At 50.9% G+C, this 13,006-nt stretch overlaps 1 protein-coding gene across 2 annotated transcripts in view; it reads right to left on the bottom strand.

Moving 5' to 3' along the window:
• The window catches only part of fkbp16 (FKBP prolyl isomerase 16), a 229,748-nt gene that overhangs the window by 187,504 nt on the left and 29,238 nt on the right, over window positions 1-13,006 (bottom strand). The window lies entirely within an intron of this gene.

Below are 13,006 nucleotides of genomic sequence, written 5' to 3'. Positions count from 1 at the left end.
CAGTTTAAAAGCCATTAACGAGTTAAGGAGCATTCAGCGATAAATATCCATCCAAAAGCGAGGAAATCCAAAATTCTAAAACTCATGGCCAATCATTTTGAAATTGAGGTTGAAGAACCGGAAAAAGGCCCAGAATGTGAAACAGAGACAGGCTAGAATTGGCGGAGACGCAGCTGGCACAATGGACACTAGAGCTGGAAAACCAGGAAAGTGAACGAGAGAGACAAGCAAAAAAGAAGAAAGGGAGAGACAGGATCAGCAGGGGGAAGGAGCATTCCAGCAAATGGAGCACGGAGAGGCTTTCCAGGAGAGGCAGGAAAGAGCGTTAAGGCAGCTCAAACTGCAAAAGGGAAGACCCACTGAAGGCCCCAGTAGCAAGGGAACTGCCTCCAGCTGAGCGGTGAGCTTTTAAAGCACACCCAATTGATAGCAGTGGGTGGGAGCAGGTGGAAGCATTCTCTTGATCATTTCAGGTGAAAAGTTTGCAAAGCGATTGAAGTGACCAATAGAGGTCTGGACCCTGCTACTGCAAAGCAGATTAAGAGGAAAAGGCCACCAGGTTTATTGTCCAACGAGAGTTTATCCAACTATGAGATGATCAAAAATGCTACCTTGAGTGCAGAATTACTGAAGTTTAATTCTTATTGAGGAGTTCAAAATCTCCCTTCCCCTTTTTATAAATACCCATGTGGAAGAGCAAAAAGTCTCGAAAGACAGCCATCGTAGCAGATGATTACAAGGAAGCACACAGACTCCTAGCTCATGGTAAACTGGGATCCAGTAATTCTTATAGAAAACTATAAGAAGGAAGTAGATGAAGCTGAATCAAGGTCGAGAGAGGGGAAATTTTCAATACCCAACTTTTAAAAGAACCAAGATGGTAAATCGGTAGGGGACCCGCCTGGTGTGCTTTCAATGGGAAAAGCCTGGTCACCTGTGAGTGAACTGTTGGTATGTCAATAAACTAACTAGACAGCATCCATGGCCAAGAAGTTTCTAAGCCCACGTTCCAACGTAGCCAAGTGCCAGAACACTGTAGAAAGGGAAAATTACCCTAATTTTTCCAAAACAAGATTAGCATTCGTCAAGACATTGATTGTGGCAGGTGATACAGATTCTCTGTTTGGGAGATTTCTCCCGCTGGAGCTTGTGGTGAATGTAATATATGTTAATATATACGTAATTCACACTGTTGTAAGCGCAGCAGCGCTGTCCTACCACTAGGGGGAGTAGCGCTGAGAGCACCTAGGAACTTGTACTGGGCTCCACCTTTGGTTCCGCCCATGACTCCTCCCCCTAGTGCAGCTGTATAAGTACCCGTGTCCAGAGTCAGCCTGGGTCACTACGAGTTCATTGACAGGTAACAGGCTGGCTCTGAAGTAAGTCGATTAAAGCCTAGATTCACATCGGAAACACGTGTCTGGTGAATTGATGGTTCCATCAGAGCTGAATTACTACCGGTTTAAAATCCCCCTTGGAGCACAAAGCAGTAAGCCATTCAGCGTTCAATGCAATTCTATGCATGGCGTGGAATATGAGGGATTCCCTGGGGATCCCACTATCGGGCTGCTACCTTGAACTGGAGGCCCAATAGCGAGGTCCCACGGTGCCCCGCCCGCCCACTGCAACTTGGTCTTGAACCCTCTCTCCCCCCCGCTCACATCTCAGAGCAGTCCCCCTACCCCCAAATTGCCTGGGTGCCCCCCCCCAACCAACTTTGGGGGTGACCTTGTAATGGGGGACCGCCACAGGGACTCCTGTAACATGGAGACCCCCACAGGGACCCTATAATACGGGATCTCCCTGCTAGAGAGGGGCAGTGCGAAGAATTGCAGCTGTAACACTTACCTTGCAGCACTACATGTCCAATCCTGGAAGGAGAGCAGCTGTGACCTGCGTCTGGTTCCCACCGATCCATCTGCAAGCCATTCATAGCTTTCTATGGTCTGTAATTGACAGCTTCTACAAACCATCTGGAGGTTTAATTCATTCATTTTCCTTTGTGCTTCAGTGGCCTAAGGGGGAAACCCCAATGTTTGTAAGCATTGACCACATCAAAGAGAGGTAAGCGCAGTGAAATCACACTCTTCAGTGATTGGAATGCACTTTGTGCTTGGCATGCACTTTACTCATCATCTGTCTCTGGTATCAATGAGACTGTTGCCCCAATGTCGTGTTCCATCTCATTGACTGTCCATCCAGCTGTGGAGTGATCCAGTATCTATTTGTAGCACCAGCAATGACTAGCACATTCTGTGATAATTCTTCCTCAGACTGAAACGTCTTGTTCTTCTCGACCCCTTTGCACAGCTTGAACACCTCTTTTGTTCTGTTTACATGCTGTTTTGGTTTGCTCTTGCTTCTTATCATTTTAGCTCGTAGCTTGCTTTTTCTGCCAGCAGAAACACTCTATGATCTTGTTTTCCACAGCTCCTGCATATTATATCCTTGCACCAGCATTCTGCAACTGAATGCCCTGGCTTTGTGCATCGACGACATGAACAAGTTTTGAAACTCTTAGGTGTTGATTAATGTGATATTTTGTGTATCCGAATATTCAAACTCAGTTTCTGAGCTTTTTTCGTTGCCAGCTCCGTCAAAACAGCTATTTCCATGTCCTTTTTACCCTCGGTTAGCAACCATTTCTGCATTGCCTCACTTGGCAGACCACAGACCAGTCTGTCCCTAATTGCATCATTCAGCACCTCACCAAACTCACAGTATTCTGCAAGTCTTTTTAATACAGTCACAAATTGCACAATTGACTCCCTCTCTTTTTGGTGCCTTTTGTGGAATTCAAAACGATCGTCAAGCCACACCCCAACCCGCAAAGTAGATTTGATTATAATTGTGGCTCATCCAGAGAGGGTGCTGAGAAGTTCAAGCTTAAACAGAGCATAGCTATAACAGTGTAAGATTGATAAGGTATGTGTTTGTGGTGCACTTCAAAAACCGTACAATGAAAGACTCCTGTAGTTGTATTTTGTTCTGCATGGGCTGGAGATGTCACAAATACACACCTAATTCCAAATAACAGTGCTTTTTTAAATCCACTGGCTGAAATCGCAAATTGAACTTTTAAAAACAGAATTTTAAAACAAAGGATGAGCATGACTTGAGCTTATAGCCAAAGATGGCTACCGGATTCGTATCACTGTAACCTCCCCATTCCAATCCATTGAAATGGGCATTGCACATCTGCAAAAACTCATCAAGGACAATGACCTCAGGAGGATATCAGTAAGCCACATATCCTGTTGCCATTAGCAAGGTGATGTGACCATCAATTCACAAGACACGTGATTGGAAGTGAACAGTGGTTTTAATAGTCATACAACTGAGCCTGCCTGCGATGAGATGAGCTGGCAGCAGGCTCACAACTGCAGATCTTTATACTTCCGGTTAGAGGGAGGAGCCATGGGCGGAGCCATGGGTGGAGCCAAGGGTGGAGCCCAGTACAAACTCCTCATCTCCCCCTATGGGCAGAGCCGCGCAACTGCTCGTATACAGAGCTCACAAAGACACAACACATATAATATAACACAGTGTGAATTACTAGGATTATGATTCACCACATTCACCCCCTGTAAACAAATCAAGTCCGGCGGGGGTGATGGGTCTGCAAATTTTGCCGGTCCGGCGGCTGAGTCATCCTCTGGGATCGGCGAAGTGCTGGGGTTGCAGCCTCTTCTGGTGGCTGGGTGGTGGCGGTCGGTGAGGGTCGATGGCAGACTCCGGGGGTGATTCAGTCCGAGCTTCGTACCCGACTGGTTCAACTGGCGACGGGGAGCGCCGGAAACCCATAGCCGCGGGGGTGCGGAGCACGGGCAGTGAACCTGTAGGTGCGAGGGCGCAGGGCGCGGTGGGTTGGGTGGGGTGTAGAGTGAGGGGTACCTCGGTGGTAGTAGTGTTGGAGTTGGAACCTGCAGGCGCCAGGTCCCGGAGGGAAACATTGTCCTGACGGCCGTCAGGGTATTCGATGAACGCGTATTGGGGGTTCGAGTGGAGTAGGAGCACTCTCTCAACGAGTGGATCAGTTTTGTGTGTCTGGACGTGCTTCTGGAGGAGAACCGGGCCCAGTGTCCTCAACCATGCTGGGAGCGAAACCCCCATGGTAGTGCCCCTGGAAAAAACAAATAGCCGCTCGTGAGGGGTCTGGTTTGTGGCTGTACATAGGAGGGATCTAATGGCATGGAGCGTGTCGGGGAGGACCTCCTGCCAATGGGAGGTTGGGAGATTCCTGGACTGGAGGGTCAGTAGGACGGTCTTCCAGACCGTCGCATTCTCCCTCTCCAGCTGCCCATTCCTCCTGGGGTTGTAGCTGGTAGTCCTGCTCGAGGCGATGCCCTTGTCGAGCAGGTACTGATGCAGCTCGTCGCTCATAAAGGACGAACCCCTGTCGCTGTGTACGTAGCTGGGGAAACCAAACAGGGTGAAGCTGCTGTGTAGGGCTCTGATGACTGTGTGGGAGGTCATATCGGGGCACGGGATAGCAAAGGGGAAGCGGGAGAACTCGTCGATGACGTTCAGGAAGTACACATTTTTTTTTAATAAACAATTTTATTGAGGTAGTTTTTGGCTTTGTAAACAGTTACAGACATCAACAGAAAGAAAGCAAAAAAGGCAAAAATGTGCAAACATCCAAGTACATTCAATACTTCAATCGTAACATACTGCACAAGCCCGCTTCTCTCCCACCGGTACTACCCGCCATGTTATCCCTCCTACTCTACTCTACCCCCCCCCCCCCCCCCCCCCCCCCCCCGCTGACGTTCACTCTCCCACAAAGAAGTCAATAAATGGTTGCCACCTCCGGGCGAACCCCTGTACAGATCCCCTCAAGGAGAACTTAATTTCTTCCATACCCAGGAAACTTGACATGTCCGCAAGCCACAACTCAGTCTTCGGGGGCTTTGAGTCCCTCCACGCCAATAGTATTCGTCGCCGGGCTAGCAGGGAAGCAAAGGCCAAAACATCAGCCTCTTTCTCTCCCTGGAGTCCCGGGTCTTCCGAAACCCCAAAAATTGCCACCCCTGGACCCATCGCCAACCTTGTTTTTAGCATCTGGGACATGACGCCCGCAAATCCCTCCCAGTACCCCCTCAGCTTAGGGCATGCCCAAAACATGTGTGCGTGGTTCGCTGGTCCTCCCGCGCACCTAGCGCATTTGTCCTCTATCCCAAAGAATTTGCTCATCCGAGCCACCGTCATGTGGGCCCGGTGAACGACCATACATTGAATCAGCCCGAGCCTGGCACATGTCGCGGTCGAATTTACCCTATTCAGGGCCTCTGCCCACAGCCCGTCCTCCATTTCCCCGCCTAGCTCCTCCTCCCATTTAAGTTTCAGTTCCTCCGTCTGGGACCCTTCCTCCCTCATGAGCACCTTCTAAATATCAGAGACACTTCTTCCCCCCTAGAGACTATTCTGTCTTGGATCCCCATTGGCGGGAGGCGTGGGAAGGATGGGACCTGTCTACGAACAAAGTCCCGCAACTGTAGGTATCTAAAATCATTTCCCCTTACCAACCCAAATTTCTCATCCAAGCTCCTCAAACTCGCAAAGCTTCCTACCAGGAACATATCGCCCACTCTTCCCACCCCCGCCCGCCGCCATGCTCGAAACCCCCCATCCATACTCCCGGGGGCAAACCGATGGTTGTCGCAGATTGGCGCCCAAACCGACGCCCCCGTCTCCCCTACATGCCTCCTCCACTGGCCCCATATCCGCAGGGTCGCCACCACTACCGAGCTGGTGGTGTACTTGGCCGGCGGCAGCGGTAGGGGAGCCGTGACCAGGGCTGCCAAGCTGGAGCCCCTGCACGAAGCCGCCTCCACCCGCTCCCAGATAGACCCCGTACCCACCATCCACTTCCTTATCACAGCGATGTTGGCCGCCCAGTAATAATTAATCAGACTCGGCAAAGCCAGCCCTCCCTCGCTGCGGTTCCTCTCCAGCATCGCCTTCTTCACCCGCGGGGATTTTCCCACCCAGACAAAGCTCATGATCATCCTGTTAACTCTTTTGAACAAGCACTGTGGGACAAAGATCGGGAGGCACTGAAAAACAAACAGAAATCTAGGGAGGATGGTCATCTTTACAGTTTGCACCCTCCCTGCCATCGACACCAGGATCTCATCCCATCTCCGAAACTCTCCCTTCATTTGCTCCACCACCCTGGCCAAATTTAACTTGTGCAGCCTGCCCCAGTCACGTGCCACCTGGATTCCCAAATACCGGAAATTTTCCTCAACCAGCCTAAACGGTAGCCCTCTCAAACTGTTCTCCTGGCCCCTTGCCTGTACCACAAACATTTCACTCGCCGTATTTAATTTGTATCCTGAAAACTGGCCGAACTTCCTCAAGATTCCCAGTATACTTCCCATCCCGGCCACTGGGTCCGACACGTACAGGAGCAGGTCATCTGCGTAAAGAGAGACCCTATCTTCAACCCCGCCCCTCACCATCCCCTTCCATCCCTCTGCGGCTCTCAGCGCAATCACCAGCGGCTCTATGGCCAGCGCAAACAGCAGCGAGGAGAGCGGGCAGCCCTGTCTGGTCCCTCGGTACAGCCTAAAGTACTCCAACACTTCTCTGTTAGTCCTGACACTGGCTTTTGGGGCCTGATATAATAATTTGATCCAATTCACCAATCCCTCCCCAAACCCAAACCGTCCGAGCACCTCCCATAGATAGTCCCACTCCACCCGGTCAAAGGCCTTCTCGGCGGCCACCACTACCTCCACCTCCCTGCCTGCCGAGGGCATCATTAAGTAATCTTCTCAGGTTGGCCGCCAGCTGCCTACCTTTCACGAACCCAGTTTGGTCCTCCCCAATCACCTCCGGTACGCAGTCCTCCATTCTAACCGCCAGTACCTTTGTCAGGAGCTTGGCATCAACATTAATCAGGGAGATTGGCCTGTAGGACCCGCAAGCCTGCGGGTCTTTACCCCGCTTCAATAACAGAGATATAGTGGCTTGCGACATTGCCTCATTGAAAACCCTCGCCAAGACCAGGCCCACCAGCTCAGAAAACTTCCTATAGAACTGTACTGGGTATCCATCCAGCCCCGGGAGCTTTCCCCGACTGCATGGCCTTTAGGCCCCCCAATACCTCCTCCACTCTAATTGGGGCCCCCAGCTCATCCACTCGCCCTCCACCTACTGTTGGGAATGTTAACCCGTCCAGAAACCTTTTCATCTCCTCCGGTTCTTCCGGCAGCTCCGAAGTATACAGCTTGCAATAGAAGTCCTGGAATGCCTTATTCAATCCTGCCGGGTCCTCCACTTTCGCCCCTCCCCATCCATCACTCTACTTATTTCCCTGGCTGCCTCCCTCTTCCTGAGTTGCTGCGCTAACAGTCTGCTAGCCTTTTCCCCATGCTCGTACACCACGCCCCTCGCCTTCCTAAGCTGTTCCACGGCCCTACTCATGGATAGTGCCCCCAGTTCCTCCTTTAGTCTCTGCCTCTCCCTGAGTAAAACCTCCCCCGGGGACTCCGCGTGCTCTTCATCTATCCGAGCCATTTCCCTGACCAATCTATCCATCTCTGCCCTGTCTGCCTTGCCTCTGTGGGCCCCAATTGAACTCAGCTCCCCCCGCACTACTGCCTTTAGCGCCTCCCACAGGGTCGCCGCTGAGACCTCCCCCATGTCATTCACCTGCAGGTAATTTTGCATACACCTCCGAAGCCTCTCACAGATCCCCTCCTCCGACAGCAGTCCCACGTCTAGCCTCCATTGCGGGCGTTGGTAGATCGCCCCCCCCCCCCCCCCCCCCCCCCGATCTGCAGGTCTACCCAGTGCGGGGCATGGTCTGAGATAGTAATTGCCGAATATTCCGTGTTCTTTACCTCCCCTATACAATCCCTGCTTAGTACAAAGAAATCTATCCTAGAATATGCTTTATGGACGTGCGAGTAAAACGAGTAGCCCCTTCCTGTCGGCTGGCTGGCTCTCCAGGGGTCCACTGCCCCCATTTGCTCCATAAACCGTTTCAGCTCCCTTGCCATTGCCGGGAGTCTACCCGTTCTGGGACAGGACCGATCCAAAGCCGGGTCAAGGACCATGTTAAAGTCCCCCCCCCCATTATTAGCCTGCGAGAGTCCAGGTCTGGGATCCTCCCCAGCACTCTTTTAATGAAGTCCACATCATCCCAGTTCGGGGCATATATATTCACCAGCACCACTCTTCTCCCCTCCAGTCTGCCCCGTACCATCAGGTATCTGCCCCCCCTATCTGCGGCTGTGCCCTCCGCCTCAAATTGCACCCGCTTGTTGGGCGATGTCCTCCTTGATGCAGGTGAAAGCCTGGCGAGCCTCGTCTGATAGAGGAAAGAGTGTGGTCTTACTGGTCCACCATTCGGTCCATTGCTCGTTGGAACACCGAGACCCCATTCGTGATGCAAAAGGGAACCCGGAGGAAGTGGAAGAGGCGGCCGTCAGCCTCGAATGCCGTGTAGTGGCGGTCCTCCGGGCGGATTGGGAGCTGGTGGTATGCAGACTTCAGATCCACCGTGGAGAAGATGCGATAATGGGCGATCTGATTCACCATGTCTGCAATCCTGGGGAGGGGGTACGTGTCGAGGAATGTGAACCGATTAATGGTCTGACTATAGTCCACTACCATTCGGACCTTTTCCCTGGTCTTAACGACCAACACCTGAGCTTTCCAGGGGCTATTACTGGCCTCTATTATCCCCTCACGTAGAAGCCTATGGACCTCGGTTCTGATAAACACCCTGTCCTGCAGGCTGTATCGCCTGCTGCGAGTGGCTACAGGTTTGCAGTCTGGAGTGAGATTGGCAAAGAGTGGAGGGGGGTCGATTTTTAGCGTCGCTCGACTGCAGATAGCGAGTGGGGGCAGGGGCCCACCGAAGCTGAGGGTGAGGCTTTTGAGGTTGCACTGGAAGTCGAGTCCCAGTAAGAGTGGGGTGCAGAGTTTGGGGAGTACGTATAGCTGGAAGTTCGAGTAGCTAGCGCCCTGAATCGTTAGGGTCACGATGGTGCACCCTTGGAGGTGAACAGAGTGTGAGCCCGAAGCGAGGGAGATAGTTTGCCATGCAGGGAAGATAGGGAGCGAACAGCGTCTTACCAGATCTGGGTGTACGAAGCTCTCGGTGCTCCCGGAGTCAAAGAGGCACGGTGTCCTGTACCCGTTGATTTTAACGGTCATCATCGAGTTGCGGAGGTGTTTCTGACGCGACTGGTCCAACGTGACCGCGCTGAGTGCGTGTAGTCGGCGGCTCGATCAGCTGTGCTGAAGTGGCCCCGTGATGACTGTCCGCTGAGGTCGTAGTCTTCGAGGTGAGTTTCAGAGTTTGAAGAGGATGGATCCCAAGATGACCAGCCCCGTGGATCGCACGTGGCAGGCGGCGAGGAAGATGGTGCCCAAGATGGCGGCCCCCATGAGTCGCACGTGGCCGGCCACGTGGAGGGGGGTTGCCAAGATCAACACTGAAGTGTTTGGGTGGAGAATAGGAACATCAGCATGTACAATGATGGGAGTCAAGATTAACAACAAGAGGCTGGATAGTCACAGGGAGATTGCGAATTAGGAGGCTATCATTCGGTAGTAAGATGGGAGGAACTTGGTGGGTGATGAGAGAGGTTGAACGCTGGTTGCACTTACAAATATCATGAAAAGCATGTTTGCATTCAGTGATCAATGACGTGGATGGAAAAACAAGCTTGAAAAAATCAATAGGGGAGGGTTCTAGGGGCATGAGGGAGGAGCTCAGCATAACAATTTTGGGCAATTGAAGGGGGCACCCTATTGATTTCATGTTCAAACTACAGAGTGCATGGTTCAGCTGAGTGCTAAACTCAAGGGTCTAATGCATAATGAACAAGCTTTGCTTCTTTACTAATGATGCACACTTGGGTGAGAATGCATTAAGTGTTGGTGTTGCAGTTGGTCAAAATGGCCGTCTAATCCACACAGAGCCATGCAAAAAGGGAAGGAGGGCCAAACAAGCAAGGGTCACGGCTGCTGGACAGAAACAAAATGGACTCTCCAAGACGCAATGTTCCCAGTGTACGGGTCATGGTTTACAAGGCACCATGCTTACTGTCAAAATAGTAGTTATGTATAGTTACGGTTTAGGTTGTCGGAGGTGAACTGACAATAGTCTGGCTGAGGGTTATAGCACATGAGGGTATTGAACCTAATGAAGACCCTTGTGAATGTGTAGTCACATCTGAGGGGGTTGTTCAGTCACCTGTCAATCTCCAGGATATTATTAGCCTGAAAGAGATGGCCTATGGATACCATGTCTGGATTGAGGGCAAGTCAATGGCTTGATGATTTATGATTTGGGGATGGATGGAGACCACTCAAGGGAAACTACAACTGATTATTCAATTGTATCTATTCACAGATGCAAGGAGGCGTGGAAAATGCAGGCCGCAGACAACACTGAACTGTTGTTAGCTGTGATTAGAACGGGGAAAAGAAGAACGAATGGCACAACCCCGGGAAAACTATTGCCCTGAGTAACAAGACTCAGCAGGGCCCCAGGAAGTCCCAAATGCTGCTGTGGAGTGGCATCAACCACAAAGGCATTTGGAAGATGCAGTTCATTGATAGAGATGAGTGAACGGCAACACCACAGGTTGCATCGATTGTCAAGGGGTGTGGTAGCTCACAAATGCCACTTTCTCTGTGAGGAACTCATGCCACAAGGACTTGGAGGGCATCCCATGCCAGATATTTTGAAGGTTACTGCCGCACTGAACTTTTTTCCTCAGCGGATTCTTCCAGAATTCCATTGGGGACCCTTGTGGAATCTCATAATCGGTGACACACAAATGCATAAGGTATGTGACAGATGCCCTTTTCAATAAAGCTCACCATTAGCAAATGTCCGTAATCAACTCAATGTAATAGTCTTTTCAACCATGGTGTCATCAAGTCAGTGGGCACTGCAGCTTTCATGCAGATGAAATGTCTATTCACAATGGTTGCGCTCATGTCAATATAACTAGCTAAGCAAGGCAGCCTGGAGACAAAGTAATTTTATTCAGTGGTTTGCGCTGGATGTCTCAAGAGGGAGCAGCATTCGACGAGCTCCATTTTTCTCAATTTTCATGAATGCATAATAGAGAAACATCATTTTGCTACTGCAACCCCCCACTCCCACCCCACCCCAGGGGCCAATCGCACTTCGCAGATCAGGATGTATCGACCTACAACCTGACATCATGCAGCAAAGCTGTGTGTTTTTTTTTGCATTGTCCTCACAGGGAGTACCTCACCAAGACAATGGTTTGACTAGTTACAAACACTCAGGAACCTGCATGGGGAGGCGGTGGCGTAACGGTATTGTCATTGGACTAGTAAATGCTCTGGGGACCCAGGTTCAAATGGTGAAGATGGTGAAATTTGAATTCAATAAATTTAATAAAAATGACCATGAAACCATTATCGTAAAAGCCCATCTGTTTCAGTAATGTCCTTTAGGGAAGGAAATCTGTTGTCCTTACCTGGTCTGGCCTACTTGTGACTCCAGAACCACAGCTGACTCTTAACTGCCCCACACAATAAATGCTGGCACAGCATGTGATGTTCACATCCCATGACCAAAGATAATAATTGGAAGCTTGGCAAGTGTCTGTCCTGGATGACCTTTGCATTAGGGAGAAATGTGGTCCGGGCAGTATCAACCCAGCCAACCTTTCTCCTTCATAGATCTGTCATCCTTTTTTCTGCACTGCAGCATGGTTCTGTTTTGTGGCCCACGAGCACTTACCTCCCCAATGACCTCTTCCATGCTGGCATGGCCAGTTGGAGGACCTCCTGCTCCCGTTCTCAGGAAAGAAGTCCCCCTGGAGGGCTTGGAGGAAAATGCCCAGGAGGCTTTGCTCAACCGTGATCCTGAGTGTTCAATTCTCCTCAGGTCCATAGTTCTCTTGAATAACTGAACACTTGGCCTGCAGTGAGTAAATGTTCGTCCGGGCACAGTTTAAATATGGAGGCAGAACCTTCAACCCCATGAGGTTACGGCAAATCCCTGCCCACCTTCCCATGAGATTCGCCGAGTTCCTCGCGGATGCATAATTAATTAGCTAAAAAGTAGAAGATCGCGCATGTTCAGCCATCCTGCCGCCCAGCAGGAATCACTCAGACCTTCCCTCCGACCACCGGATTCAATCTCCAGAATGGAAAATTCTACCAATGAACATTGAATAATGGAGCAGACCTGCTCCTGCTCCACCTTCTGTTCATTTATCAACTTGTCTACTGAAGCTCAAAGTTTAGGGTCACCCATGGAGAATAGCTACATAAGTGAGGTATTGGAGTTCTATGAGCATCCATGGGACCATGTCAAGCATTGAGTAGATTATTTCATTCAAAAGGTAGAAAATCTGCGTGCCAAAGAAAGCAGTACGTACCTTCCCCAACCGGAAACCATGGCTCAACCGCGAGATTGACTCCCTACTGAAGGACAGATCTGAGGCGTTCAAGGCAGACGACCCTGCCCTATACAAGAAATCCAGGTACGACCTCCGCAAAGCCATCCGAGATGCCAAGAGAGAATATCAAACTAAGCTAGAGTCAGAGACAGACTCTCGGCGGTTGTGGCAAGGACTAAACAACATAACGGGCTACAAAGCGAAGCCGAGCAGTATCTCTGGCAGCAGCGCACCCCTCCCCGATGAACTTAATGCATTCTATGCTCGGTTTGAGCAGGTAACTAACAATCCGCTGTCGAGTGCCCCAGGAGCCCATAATTCACCCATACCCACCATCACAGTTTCCGAAGTCAGATTGGCCTTCCTGAAAGTGAACCCACGGAAGGCGATGGGCCCGGACGGGATCCCTGGTCGTGCACTCAGAGCCTGCACATACCAGCTGGCAGAGGTATTCACAGACATCTTTAACCTATCCCTACTCCACTCCGAGGTTCCCACCTGCTTCAAGAATACCACCATCATACCGGTACCAAAGAAGAACCAGGCAACATGCCTCAATGACTACCGCCCGGTGGCCCTGACGTCAGTTGTAA

This window comes from Scyliorhinus canicula, chromosome 12, assembly GCF_902713615.1.
Source record: "Scyliorhinus canicula chromosome 12, sScyCan1.1, whole genome shotgun sequence".
Lineage (NCBI taxonomy): Eukaryota > Metazoa > Chordata > Chondrichthyes > Carcharhiniformes > Scyliorhinidae > Scyliorhinus > Scyliorhinus canicula.
This window is presented reverse-complemented; position numbering and strand designations above follow the sequence as displayed.